The sequence below is a fragment of the Diceros bicornis genome, chromosome 4, assembly GCF_020826845.1.
Source record: "Diceros bicornis minor isolate mBicDic1 chromosome 4, mDicBic1.mat.cur, whole genome shotgun sequence".
NCBI lineage: Eukaryota > Metazoa > Chordata > Mammalia > Perissodactyla > Rhinocerotidae > Diceros > Diceros bicornis.
Genome location: NC_080743.1, coordinates 25,858,448 through 25,871,941, shown reverse-complemented (window position 1 = coordinate 25,871,941; position 13,494 = coordinate 25,858,448). Strand labels below are relative to the sequence as shown.

General features: G+C 37.5%; 1 protein-coding gene across 2 annotated transcripts in view; it reads left to right on the top strand.

Annotated features, from left to right (window-relative positions):
* The first annotated feature begins 2,781 nt into the window (after positions 1–2,781).
* Positions 2,782–13,494, top strand: part of GBP5 (guanylate binding protein 5) — a 55,149-nt gene continuing 44,436 nt past the window's right edge. For both annotated transcript variants that reach the window (XM_058538462.1, XM_058538465.1), the window contains exon 1: positions 2,782–2,869. The gene's annotated coding sequence lies outside the window, so the exon portion shown is untranslated. The remainder of the gene's footprint in view (positions 2,870–13,494) is intronic.

The window sequence follows — 13,494 nt, the reverse complement described above, 5'->3', positions numbered from 1 at the left end:
GAAATTTATCTGATCTCTGAAGCAAAGTCAGTACAGACTCTCAGAGGGACACCTGGACTAAATATTTGCAAAGTTTCCCTATGTGCTTGGAATGCGCTTAAGTTGTTCTGAGCTTGTTGCTCTTCCTCTGCACTCTCTCCCATTCATAGTAACCCAAGTTTCTCTGGAAGATTCTCTTACCAGATAATTTTTTATCTTTATTTTACTTTTAGTCATATTACTGTTAATGATACCCTGTAGATGAAATCACAGGGCACTACAGCTGAAAATTATATGCAAAGCCAAAACTTCACAAGGAAGGCCCAGGGAGTTAAGAAACTTACCAATAGTCTTAGAGAGACTATTTTTTTTTTCTGAGATGGGAATAATTCAAGTTTCTTTCTCAGTTTTACTGAGCTATAACTCACACATCATAAATTTCATGCATTTAAAATGTACAAGTGATACAAATGTACAAATGTAAACATTCAATGATTTCCCATGGGAAAAGTAATCCAGAAAATCTTCCTGGAAGAAGTGTGTGATGTAAATTTTGAAAGGTTTGTACATATTATCGAGGATGGCATGTGACTGGAGGAGAAGCAAGCACAAAAAAAAAGCATGTGAAAAATACAAAAACATCTAAGGTTACGTGTTTGTAAAAGTGCACATTCTTCTGGCTGGTGACCCGTAGCATGGGTGGTGGGAATCCACACTGGCAGAGGAGGCTGGAGGGGTAGCGAGGTAGGCAGGAGCTTGGAAAGTTTACTTGTTGGCAGTGGGAAGCAACTAGAGAATGTTAATTGGAACAGTTCATGTTTCAGAATATTTCAGTTGAAGTTCAGGTTTGACCTGCCTGATGTGTTTTGCCCCTTTGTGATCTCCAGTGCTTACTGCAGATGAAGAAGGAAGTATACGAATGCTACCTGAGGAAAAATTTGCTCCTCCGTGATGCAGAAGAGTCCTTACTAGGTATAGGGGAGGGCTCAGCTCACAGTGCGGTGAGTAGGTTCCTGCAATGCCCTCTGAGAGCTCTGACAGGAAGACCTTCCTGAAGCAAGGAGCTTCCTCCCTTTCTGTGAACACACTCTGCTATGTCTGACAGTAACAAGCCAACTTGTGGTTGTACATCCAGCATAGACAGTCAGGGCCTTTCCCATCACATTCTCAAACCTGCTGTTGATGTGTGGTCACCAGAAGAATTCAGACGTTTCCATTTTCTTTTTCAAGACAGTTTGTTCTCTGAGAAAGTGGAGGATTCGGGGACAGGGGTTGGAGTTCTCAGGCCTGACTGTTGTTCTCTTTCCTCTCTAAAATCTTCCTGCAGCAGCAGAGCAGACCAAAAGAGAGAAAGCTGAGAGGGAAAAAGAGCTTCTTGAGCAGAGGTGTAAAGAGCTACAGCAAAAATTGGAGGATCAAGAAAGATACTTCAATGGAATCCTAGCCCAACCAAGAGAGGAGATGAGAGAGAGAGATAGAGTTCACAGAGAAGAAATGAGAGACAAAGATAGAGTTCACAGAGAGGAGATGATAGAGAAAGATAGAGTTCACGGAGAGGATATGAAAGAGAAAGATAGAGTTCACAGAGAGGAGATGAGAGAGAAAGATAGAGTTCCAGAGAGGAGAAGAGAGATAAAGATAGAGTTCACAGAGAGGAGCAGAGAGAGTTGGGGAAGGATATTCAAGAGTTTGAGGTAAGTTTGGCCTTGGTCTGGGCAGTGACTGGAGAACAAAGCTCTGGAACCTTGGGAAAGGAGAGGTGAAAATGAAATCAAAGTCATAGAGAGAAGCAATGTCATTTACTGCATTTGATTCACTAGAAGCCCTGAGTTTTTAATGGCTGACATCGAGGCACTTGAATTCTGTCCACGGTGAGTTTCTGGAGAGTCCAGTAAGCCTTGATACCTCCAAGCATTTATAGAATGTAAATAACCTTCCCAGGATTTGTGCTGCTGTTTTGAGGGATGATCTCCTGGGGCCAGTATTAAATGGGGTTCCCAGGTTTATCAAGTAAATGTTCTAACCAGGTATATCTAATGTAAGCAGCAACTGGTTGAATTTACCACGATTACTGCCAATTATCCGGAATCCTACTAGCACCCAAAGACCCTAAGGTATATCCTTGCTGATCTAAAACTATAGGATATGCACAGACTTAGAAATGGAGGGGGCTGACAGCTTCTAATCTGGCTGCAGTTGTCTCAGGGTGAGGATAGCCCGCCTGAGTCAGCACACAGCATAGGAGGATTCTCTCTTCTCCCATCTGGAAGTGTTTATATCAGATTTCCAAATCAGCTTAGAAGTTCCCATTATCTCTAAGATATTGGTGAGGATTCTTGCCATTCAGATAGAAGGCTCTCTCCCAAATAGCATAGTTTTGGCTAGAATATCTTACAACAATTGTCCTTACGTCTGCTTAGCACCCTGGCAAAACACTAGTGATGGTTAAATATGAGTAAGGTTGTACTGTGCTTCCTCTCACTTTCCAAGCCTAACCAGGATATATTCCTACTGTGAATAATATCCCCTCATGATCTTATCAGAGAGAATACTTTCAAAAGGAAAACGTAGACAATTTTATAAATTGTTAATATAAAACCTTATTCTTGAAAGATTGGGATTTTAAAAAGCTTACCTTTAACTAATGCAAGCACACTTTTTTAGGCCAAAATAAGAATGTTGATGGAGAGGCAAAATACTCAAAATGATGGCACTTCAGAGACAGAGGAAGAAAATGACAATCAAAATTCTGAAAATGTTGGCACTTCAGAGATAGAGGAAGAAAATGACCAAGAAAATACTTCAGAACCTTCACTGTGGTCTCAGATTAGGGCGGTTATAAATGATATGTGGTCACGACTTACTGAGATTTTCCATCAGCTGATGTCAGGTAATTTTTACAAGTTTTCATAACAGCTTTTTCATCTGGCTTATTTTTAATGTGTGTATACACATTTTCTGTTTTTTGGCAAAATTTTAATATAAAAATATAAAAGTATCTACTATAGGGCATCAAGGCCTGGCAAACAAAAGATAGAATAAATGTGGCTGGAATTAATTTAATGGAAGTGGAAATAACTGATTAGAAGACAAAGAAAAGGTCAAATTTGTAATATTCTGAAAAAAAATTGTTACATACTTATCAAGAATGCTTCTGAAAGTCACATATGAATAACTATATAAATGAATATATATACTGTGTTCTTGTGTAGGAAGGGCCAATTCCCTATTCAAATCAATTCTCTTTTAGTCCACCTGTAAAGTTTGCGTGTTTTAAATTAAAATATCAAAAAGGATAATTATAAAATTTAAACGGAGCTGATCAAAAAAATTAAAAAGCCAAGACAATTTAGAAGTGGTACAATGAAATTTATACAACTGTTACCTGGCCCACCGACATCATAAGACACTGACCACAACCCTGCTCAGAACAAGCCTAACATACTATCTTTAGTTTTCAGGAAACCCTAAACTGCAGGAAGGAAAGACAGCTATGACCCTTGACTAGAACCAGTCAAGACCAGTTGGAGGTAGCATGGCAGTCTAACTTGACCTGAAGTAGACCCCGTAGCTGATTATACACTCATTAAAATACATTAACATGGTAAATGACACACCTACCCTGGCCATGACAGGAAACAACAGACTAAATAAGGAAATAAAAGAAGTGGCACCCTATTCTCCCAAAAAGGCTGCCCAGTTCTCTGAATAACTATGAATATTCCTCCCCTTCATTACCTTGAACACTTATAATAGCTACTTGATCACCCCAAGTGCTGAGAGGTTGATTTGTGAACCTGCTTCCCACTTCTCCATTCTTTGGCCATTGAATAAATCTTGTGCTGTTGAACTCTCAGCTTTGGTCTCATTTCAAATTTGTGACACCAAACAGAGAAAGGACTCTGTAAGGAATGGCAGGGGCTCTTCCTTGGGTTTATTCCTGGTTGTTGGGGGAAAGCTCAATTGGTAACACAACTACAATAATTAGAACACTGTGTCACTGAGGCACAGATATAAAGACATAGCAACAGAACACACCAGGTAGTCTAAAAATAGAACCCAGTACACATCGGAATTAAGTGTATGTGAAAAGTGTTATTTCAGATCAATTGGAAACATGAACTGTATAATAACTGTTGTCAGATAACTGGACAGCTATATAGAATATAACAGATTAGATCTATTATAAACCTTGCACAAAGTAAACATTAACTTGAACATTAAAAAACTCCATAGAAACAGTAAATGTGAGATAATTATAAAATTATCTTGGAATATTGAATTTATTTTTAAATGACATAACCCAAAGACATAAAAATACTCACAAAACTATAAAAAATAAATGTGCTGTGGTAAAAATAGCATAAAAAAATTCAGAAGTAAAAAATGTTCTGAAAAAGATAACCTAATTTATGTCAGGGAAAAGAGGTAATTTATGCAAGTTATTTATTATAAAGAACCACAAATCAATAAAAACTTTAGTTTTTTAGCAAACTTTAAGTAGACAGCTTACAGTAAAGTAAGATATTCAAGTCACTCAAAATAAGAGAAATGAAATACAATGTTTCACCTCACATGCTATCAAATTGTGTTATCATGTTTTTGAAAATGTGCTTTTAGGGGTATACAAATTGTAAAAAATCTATTGAAAATCATGTCTAATACTTGTTAAATTTTATCGTATGTTAACTTTGGCCCAATAGGTTCAGTTTTAGGACACACACACACACACACACACAAAGAGTCGCAGAAATAATGTATATACAAGATGTCCATTGCAGCATTGGTTATAATTTTAAAGATTGGAAATTACTTCTATGTCCATCTATATTGGTTTAGTAATATAAATTTTAGTGCACTCATATAATGGAATATTACATAGCCAGCAAATTGAGAGATGAAGCTCTATTTGTAATGATACAGAACAATTTACTGGATGTATTGTAATGTGGAAAAGATGAGGTGCAAACCAAAAGGAATAGTGAACTATTTCTGGAAAAAAATGCAGTGCTTATGTACATGTATGTATACTCTTAGATAATCTCTGGAGTAATGCATGAGAAACTAGCAACATTGGTTCCTTCTGGTGGAACCTAGGTTGCTGAGATCAGGAATGAGAGGAATACTTTATTTTGTATTAACTTCTATATGTGTGGAGATTTTATAGTGAGTATGTAATACTTGTTCAGAAGTATAAGAAAGAAGAAACAATGATGGTGGTTGTGGTGATAATGATGATGATGAGAGGGAATTTTACATTCCTAGAAAAGCATCAGCCAGCTCAAAACAGAGGTCTAACAGTGAGGTCCAGATACTGGAGAAACAAAATTTATATCCTAATCTTGTTTGTATTATGGAGTTGATTTCTACTTCCTTAAATTCTCTGTAAAATAAGGTATAAAGTATCACGCGACCCTGAAAACCCAGATGGTGTATCTTTTGCTTTCCAACTGCAAATTAGAATTGTAAGGTGTTAGACATGCGGTGTATTTGCAATGTATTTTCTGTGTTTTTGGAATTCCCTGTCTCCTGACTGATGCTTGCCAATCACGCTTTTGTTATCATGAACTACCTCCAGTTGCACAAGCTCGACATGTTACCTCTTTATCCAAGGCATCTGAGAATAGTATTCAGACTTCTTCAAGCACCCCCTCTTACTGATCTTCACCTTTGTTTTGCTAACTGGTTTCTCCTTGAAGTCTTGGATTTCCTGAATCCCCTAAACTGGATGGGTTGGCTCTCCTTTGTGTTCCCATTGTACTTACCACATGATTTTGAAAATTGAAATTACCAATTCACGTCTGTCCCCCCGATGATGTGTGCTACCAGGGACTGGTTTATCTTCATTCTTGTAATCTCAGCTCCTATTTCCATGCTCAGCACTTTTCAGTAATGGGAAAACATTGGTTGAGTGAATAAATAATCTTTGATCTCCCAATTCTCCACTTTTCTATCTCCTCATTATAACAGATGCTTCAAAAGACTCAAAATAAAGGGTGTAGTATTAAGATCCTAATACAAAAGGGGCAGAATGAAGTAGGACTGCAATTCCTAGAAAGTGGGGCTGCAAAGACATTCAGGCTAATTGAGACTTGCCACAATGTTCATTTTTCCCGAGAGAAGGGCTGGATTCACCATGTATTCAGTTTGAGTTTCCTATGACAACTACTCCTGAACGATGTCACTCACTTTTGAGTTATAGGTCAATTGTGAGGTTTAAGTTTTAAAAGAAAATATCTTTATCATGCAAACCTCTCGTGTCCATCCTGGTCCTTCAGTCAGACAAGGGTCATTCTCCTGAGGTAAAATACTTTTTATCCAAAATTCAATTTCTTACTGAAATAATGTCCAGGAGATCATTGTCTGGGTATTATATCAACCTTTCTCTATTCCCTTGCCGAGAGGGCCTAGAGGTCTCAGTTCTGCTTCTTGAGAAGACTGTGAGGTCAGGACTCAGCCACCTGTTAGGTGTCCTCAACCAAAAGCTATTGAGATAAGAGCTCCTGCAGCTACATCTTCACCACTGGTGACATGTAGAAGGCTGCACCCCTACTAGGTGTTCTTTGCAATGTCTGTTGTCTTTTTTTTGTAGAAGGAAACAGGGTCCAGGGCCAAGCTCTCTTTCCCTGTGAAGTTGCTGTGACATACATCATCTTCACCCTCGGAGTCAGTCCTTGATAGGCAGGAGCCTCCTCTTAAGAGCAACTCGAGAGCTGTTTTTATCAGAAAAACCTGCAAGTATTAGGAAACCTGCAACACATATTTATTTAAAGCTTTTTTTCAGTGAAACAGGAGATGATTCTACCTAAGAAATAGATTTACAGGAAATAATGAAGAGGTCACTAGTTGGATAAATAATCACAGAGAAGATAGTAATGAGATTCCATAAAACTTCATCTCTTGAAGAGTTTGCTGAAGTTCATTTCTCACAATACATCTTTGCCAGCTCTTGTGTTCAAGTTCATCCCTTCTCCTTTGCTAGGCCTCCAGCACCCAGAATAAATGCCCAGCATATAGGAGGAACTTTATAAGTAATTATTAAATATAGGCAGAAATAAAAAATTTTCTCCTCTTCCCTCACTCATTTGAAGATGCGGGACTTACACAACCATACTTGCACGTGATTTTCAGAGCTATGGAAGTTTAGTTTCTTTGGTCATTTCTTATGAAAAGCACCCTCTCCACTCTGTCAGTCTGCCTATAGCCTGCTTCTTTTTGCTCCCTTTTCACCTGAAAGGGTGAACTATAGAATTCCAAACTGAAGTTATTCACAAAAGAATGGTCTCACCTCTGGGAGGCCATAAGCTCTTCACAGAGTCAAAGACATCTGCAAAGACCCAGAACAGGGATTAAGTTGAGATATCTGGAGGAAATATGGAGAATTGACAGGTCCATGTAAGAGGAACTCCTTGGCCCTCCCAGGGTCTGACTGAGAAACAGAACAGATAAGCCAAAGAGAAAGCCCAAATTAGGTAATTTTTTAAATCAAATATATCAATAAATACATTAAATGTAAATGAATGATATGCTTCACTTAAAAGGTAAAGATTTTCTTATTTAATAACCAACTCTATGTTGTTTACAAAGAATAATACAAAATATAAGAATATAGAAATGTAAAAAAGTAATAGAATGTGAAAGATGTATTATGATATACTATATAAAGAAACGCATCCATAACCAACTTGATATTAAACAAGTAGGTTTTACACCAAAAGAAAAAAGAACCTAAAAACCGAAGACCATCACTTCATGATAATAGCCAGCTAAATTTATCAGGATAATATACAAAGTTAAAAACAATAGCTTGTAATAATATAGCCTCAAATGTATAACAAAACAGCATACAGAACTTTATGGAGAATAGACATGTCTACAATCATCATGAGAGATATTTTTTTTTCTTGCTGAGGAAGATTCGCCCTGAGCTAACATCTCTGTCAATCCTCCTCTATTTTGTACGTGGGTCGCGCCCACAGCACGGCTGACGAGTGGTATAGGTCCATGCCCAGGAACCGAACCCACAACCCAGGCCACTGAAGTGGATCACGCCAAACTTTAACCACCAGATCACGGTGCCGGCCCTCTTATCATGAGAGATTTTAACACATCTTTAAGTAATTCATAAAACATGCAGACAAAATACATCAGTAAAGTTAGAAAATATTTGAGAAACAGGCTTAACAAATGTGGCCATTTGTATTAATATAGAGATCTGAACCCAAAAAAGTAGAAGACGCACTACCTCCAAGCACACTTGGAACTTTCACATAAAATTTACATGTGCTCAATCAGATAGGAGGTTTGAACAAATTGGAAAGAACCGATGCCCTGCAAAACATGTTCTCTGGGGGCCGGCCCGGTGGCTTAGCGGTTAAGTGCGCGGGCTCCGCTACTGGCGGCCCGGGTTTGGTCCCGGCGCACACCGACGGACCGCTTCTCTGGCCATGCTGAGGCCGTGTCCTACATACAGCAACTAGAAGGATGTGCAACTATGACATACAACTATCTACTGGGGCTTTGGGGAGAAAAAGGGAAAAAAAAAAGGAGGAGGATTGGCAATAGATGTTAGCTCAGAGCCGGTCTTCCTCAGCAAAAAGAGGAGGATTAGCACGGATGTTAGCTCAGGGCTGATCTCCCTCACAAAAAAAAAAACAAAAAAAGAAAAAAACATGTTCTCTGAACACAACGCTATTAACCTGGGAATTATTAATTTAAAAAAAACAACTAAAAACCTCACATTTGAAAATTTAAAAATACATTTCTAAATAGTTCATAGATCAAAGAGGTAGCAATGTTTGAAAGTAGGAATCATTTTCTTAGAACGATGATGAAAACGCCACATATAAAAACTGGGATGTTGCTAAAGCGGTCCTTTTAGAGAATGTTATAGCCTAAAAATCTATAGGTTAGGAAAGAAGAAAAGTTAAAATACAGCGAGCAGAGCATCTATCTCAGGAAATTAGAAGGAGAAAACAAAATAAATCAAATCTACTTGAGGAAATTAAACAATTGACAAAATGAATGAAATAAAAAAATATTTGGTAGAGAGGATAAACAATGCCAAAACATTCTTACTGGAAAAAACTAAGAAAACTAACAAAATCCTACCAAGTTTGATAAAGGAACATAGAAAAGGGGCAAATGTCCAATACCTATTCTAAAAAAAGAGATATCAAAAAAGTTGCTGCAGACATTTTATGCTTATTTATGAACCTATTTGGATTACTCACTGTTGGGGGATTTTTCTACTACCAATATTCTTTTTTATCTCATAAACCTGTGCACTTTTGATGTCTTGAAATTATATTTGCTTTCTTAATTCCTCATGTAGACATTTTCTTTCATCATTTGTGGTCTTGGCAGGTCTCCATATCTGCTCTCTACTGACTTGACATGGGCGTGTTGCAAGGATATGTAACATTTTTTGTGTCTAGCTTTAGGTAGTGTTTTGATGAAGGCTTTGAGGAGCTCTGATTAACTGCATATACTCTGAGTTTTAACACCCATTGAAATCATTAAATATTATGACTTATGTTTAACATTACTGATTTTAATCAGCTTGTGCATTAAAAAAATCAAGTATATTCACATTCTAGAGTTTTTCAACTGTGGTGTTATTCTTAGGAATAATCCAATGTAATAAGAGGCAAACGACTTTAGTTAAAAGAGTAATAGGCACTTAAAATATAATATGATAAATTATTGAATGATTAGTACTACATATAAATTCCAGAAATTCAGCATTTAGGACATTGTGAGACAGGCTGATAGACAAATTTTATCAAAATGTACCAGTGAAACTCCAGATTAGAATTGTTTCATTACTTTGGTTTCTCTGTCAATTTGTCATGAAGTTAGAGAAAAATATCCGACAGTTGTCAATTTATAAGGTGTTTTATTTCAACGCCTTTTTGTTAGTATTCATTGCCAGTAGTGCCTTCATCATTTAAATAAGATGTATCACAATTGTGTAGTCTCTGAAATAGACATGAAGGACTAGTTTGGAATTCTTAAAACAGATGTGGAGCAATGAATGTAAAGTAACCTCACGCCTGTACATCTTTAATTAAGTATCTTTATGAGGAAGAAGGGACTGGTAATAATACAAATTTCTGTTAGCCAGTAATTCTTTACTGCACAGATAATTGCAGATTCAAGATCTTAGAAAACAATTATGAACACAAACCATTGTACATACTTTGGGAGCTGTGATGTGAAACAATAACAAATATATATTTGTTCTTTGTTGTTGGTTTCTGGCACAGAATTTCTAAAACTCTTGTAATTTTCTGAGTATTTGGGATAAGAGGAGTGATTTTTGTTATTCATAATAAGCCCCTTCCCACTATACCTGAGTTTGTGCTAATGGGATGACTCCTAGAAGATGTAGGCTGGTTGCCAGGGGAACTAACCACTTGATTGGAGGGTCAGAACTTTAAGTCTCACCTCAACCCAGGGGTGGCCAGGTGCAAGAGGTTGCAGATTTATTTAATTACCAGTGGCCAAGGATTTAATCAATCATGCCTATGAAATGAAGTTTCCATAAAAGCCCTAAACAATGCCGTTTGGAGAGTTTCTGGGTTGGTGAACACATATTGATCTTGGGAGAGTGGTTGCTCTGAGATGGCATGAAGATCAGTGTTTCTTCCCCATCCTTTGCCCTCTGTAGCTCTTCTGGCTGTTCATTTGTATCTTTATAATAAACCAGTAAACATAAGTGAAGTGTTTCTCTGAGTTCTGTGAGCTGTTCTAGCAAATTATCACACCTGAGGAGGGGGTCACGGGAACCCTCAGTTTGCAGTAAAGTCAGTCGTAAGTACCAGAGCCCTGGGACTTGGGATTTGTGTCTGAAGTGAGACTGAGCCCTTGACTTGTGGGGTTTGATGCTAACTCCAGGTAGACACTGTCAAATTGATTTGAATTGTAGGACACCCATTTGGTATCTGGAGAGTTGAAGAATTGGTTGATGGTGTGGAAAAGACCCACACATTTAGTGTCAGAAGTGTTCTGAGTGTAGAGAAACAGTTTCCTTTTAGGTACCAAATTAATTTTTGTGGAAAAATCTAAGCCATGTTAATGCATGTGTGGTTAAAGGACCAAGGGTGTGTTAGGAATGCCAATATCCTCTGCTTGCTTTGTCTGGTGGTAGATGAGTGTTAACCACAGTATTGTTTAAAAAAATGAAAACAAGACATTGAAATCTTGTTTGTTGTATCTATTCACCAATCAAATCAGGAAACAGAAATCATTAGAGCTCCTTGCCAAATGAAGACAAAGTTCTGGATTCTGTTTGGCAAAGTTCACATGACTGCCTTAACAGGGTCCTGCGAGGAAAGAAGAAAAACTATACTCCCTCCTCTAAGAAAAAGTGCATAATGTGATCATCTACATGGCAAGAATAAATAATTATCTTAGCTGGAATAACGTTTATTATTCATCTTTCCACATAACATGTACATAGATCTAAACAACAAGAGCAACAGCAAAAGCTAAGCATCATCGGTTTTAGAGCAAATGAGGCAAAGCAAGGAAACAATCCAAAAGTACAGTTGAGAATATTAGGCATTTGTCTGCATCTTGCAAAATGTAAGTGTGTGAGTTCAACGACTTTAGAGCCAGAATGCACAGGAGCAGCATGCCTGTCTAGCATCATGTTTCTGAGGCAGTAAATAAACAACATTAATAAAAAGACAAAACACACACACACACAATATAATGAGACTTTTACTTCAGGCAGCTGTGTAGTTACAAATATATACATCCAAGTAACTTCCACCAGATCAAAATAGAAAACATTATTAATATCCCCTAAGCTTCTCTCATTCTGGTTAACCCAAAGTTAACCACAATTTTGACTTTTATCACCATAGAATAGATTCGCCTATTTCTATACTTCATATAACATAACTTCACGTGGTCTTTTCTGACAGACTTCTTTCATTCAATCTTATGGTTTTGACAGTCATCCTTGTTGCATGCATCAGAATTCCATTCTCTTTCATTGCTCTACAAAACATTTCTCATACTTGGCACTCGACATTTTGGGCTGGAGAATTCTTTGTCGTGGGAGCTGTCCTGTGTAGGATGTTTAGCGTTAAATGTTTAGCATTTAAACATCCTTTGTAGGATGTTTAGCAGCATCCCTGGCCTCTAACCACCTGATGCCAGCAGTACCTGCTCTGCTAACCAATGCAGTTGTGACAACCAAATATGTCTCCAGACATTGCCAAAAGTCACCTGGGGGCAAAATCACCACCGTTGGGCACTACTGAGCTGGAATAATTAAAACCACGTGTATTCAATCACATCCCACTCTCATAATAAGTGTTCCAGATACTAAGCAGCCACAGGGCCTGGAGAAAAGCATGTAAGGAGGGGCCACTTAACAATGTCTAAGGAAGATGTCTTCTTTGTCTCAAATATGTTTAAATCGCCTGACTCTCTGTGGAGATGATAAAGTAACATGATCCAACCTCTTGACTCATTCTGTAAATCCCCCTGGTCTTTGTTTTCTGCTTCTTTATTAATAGGTAAGAATGTTTACCCAATTTTATTAAATTTTTGAATATTTTGAGGTGAGATATTTTGAATGCTTTGAGGTTCAAAATATCTAGTTCAAATTATTGCCAAACCCAGAAGTTTCCTATAATTCTCATTTTTGTTTTTTTATTCAGGATAATATTATGTAATTGAACTCTAAATGAAATCCAAAACTTTCACTAGGGATACAAAACAAATCTGACTAAAGCCTCTAAACTTACTGCCTCTTGTACAACATATTTATCTCATAAAGAAACGAGTTTCTTTGGACTAATGATTCCCGAAAGTCAAAGATCACATGATGAGATGATGATGATGACAATGGTAAGGATGACAAGGATGCCAGCAACAAAGAGATTAGTAACACAAACTCAGATTCATGCAGTGATTTAGGAGCATGGTGGGATGGAGTTTCCCTGGTTGGACTTCTGAGGTCAGACAGCTAAATTACTGTGAACAAAACTCATATGTGTTCCTGAGTAACACCAAAGCAAGCACTTTTAAATGTGATTGCATTTAGCCACACAATAAATATGTATTGACCACTGAACATTTCCTAGACAGTGCAGAAGGCATTAAAAATTCTGGGCAATAAAACAGCCATGGTCCCTGTGCTCATGCATTTTTTCTTTTAAAAATGAGACATTAACTAAATTGTCATACCAACAAATGTAGTATTTGAATTTCTGATAAGCATTGAAAAAGAAAAAGACTAGTACATGACGTCAAGAGTAAGTGTGGAAAGGAGACCCAATTTAGATTAATCAGTCAGTTATCCTCCCCTGAGGAAATGAGAGTAACATGAATTTACAATAAGAGCACAATTAGGAAAGAAATTAGAGAAGTGGGGTCCAGGGAGACGAAGATTTTGAGCCAAATTTCTTATCTTGGAAGAGACTGCTGTGTTTGGTACCTGAATGATGGTCCATGTAGTGAAGCAGGGGTAGCCCAGGTTTAGAGAGGGGTAGGTGG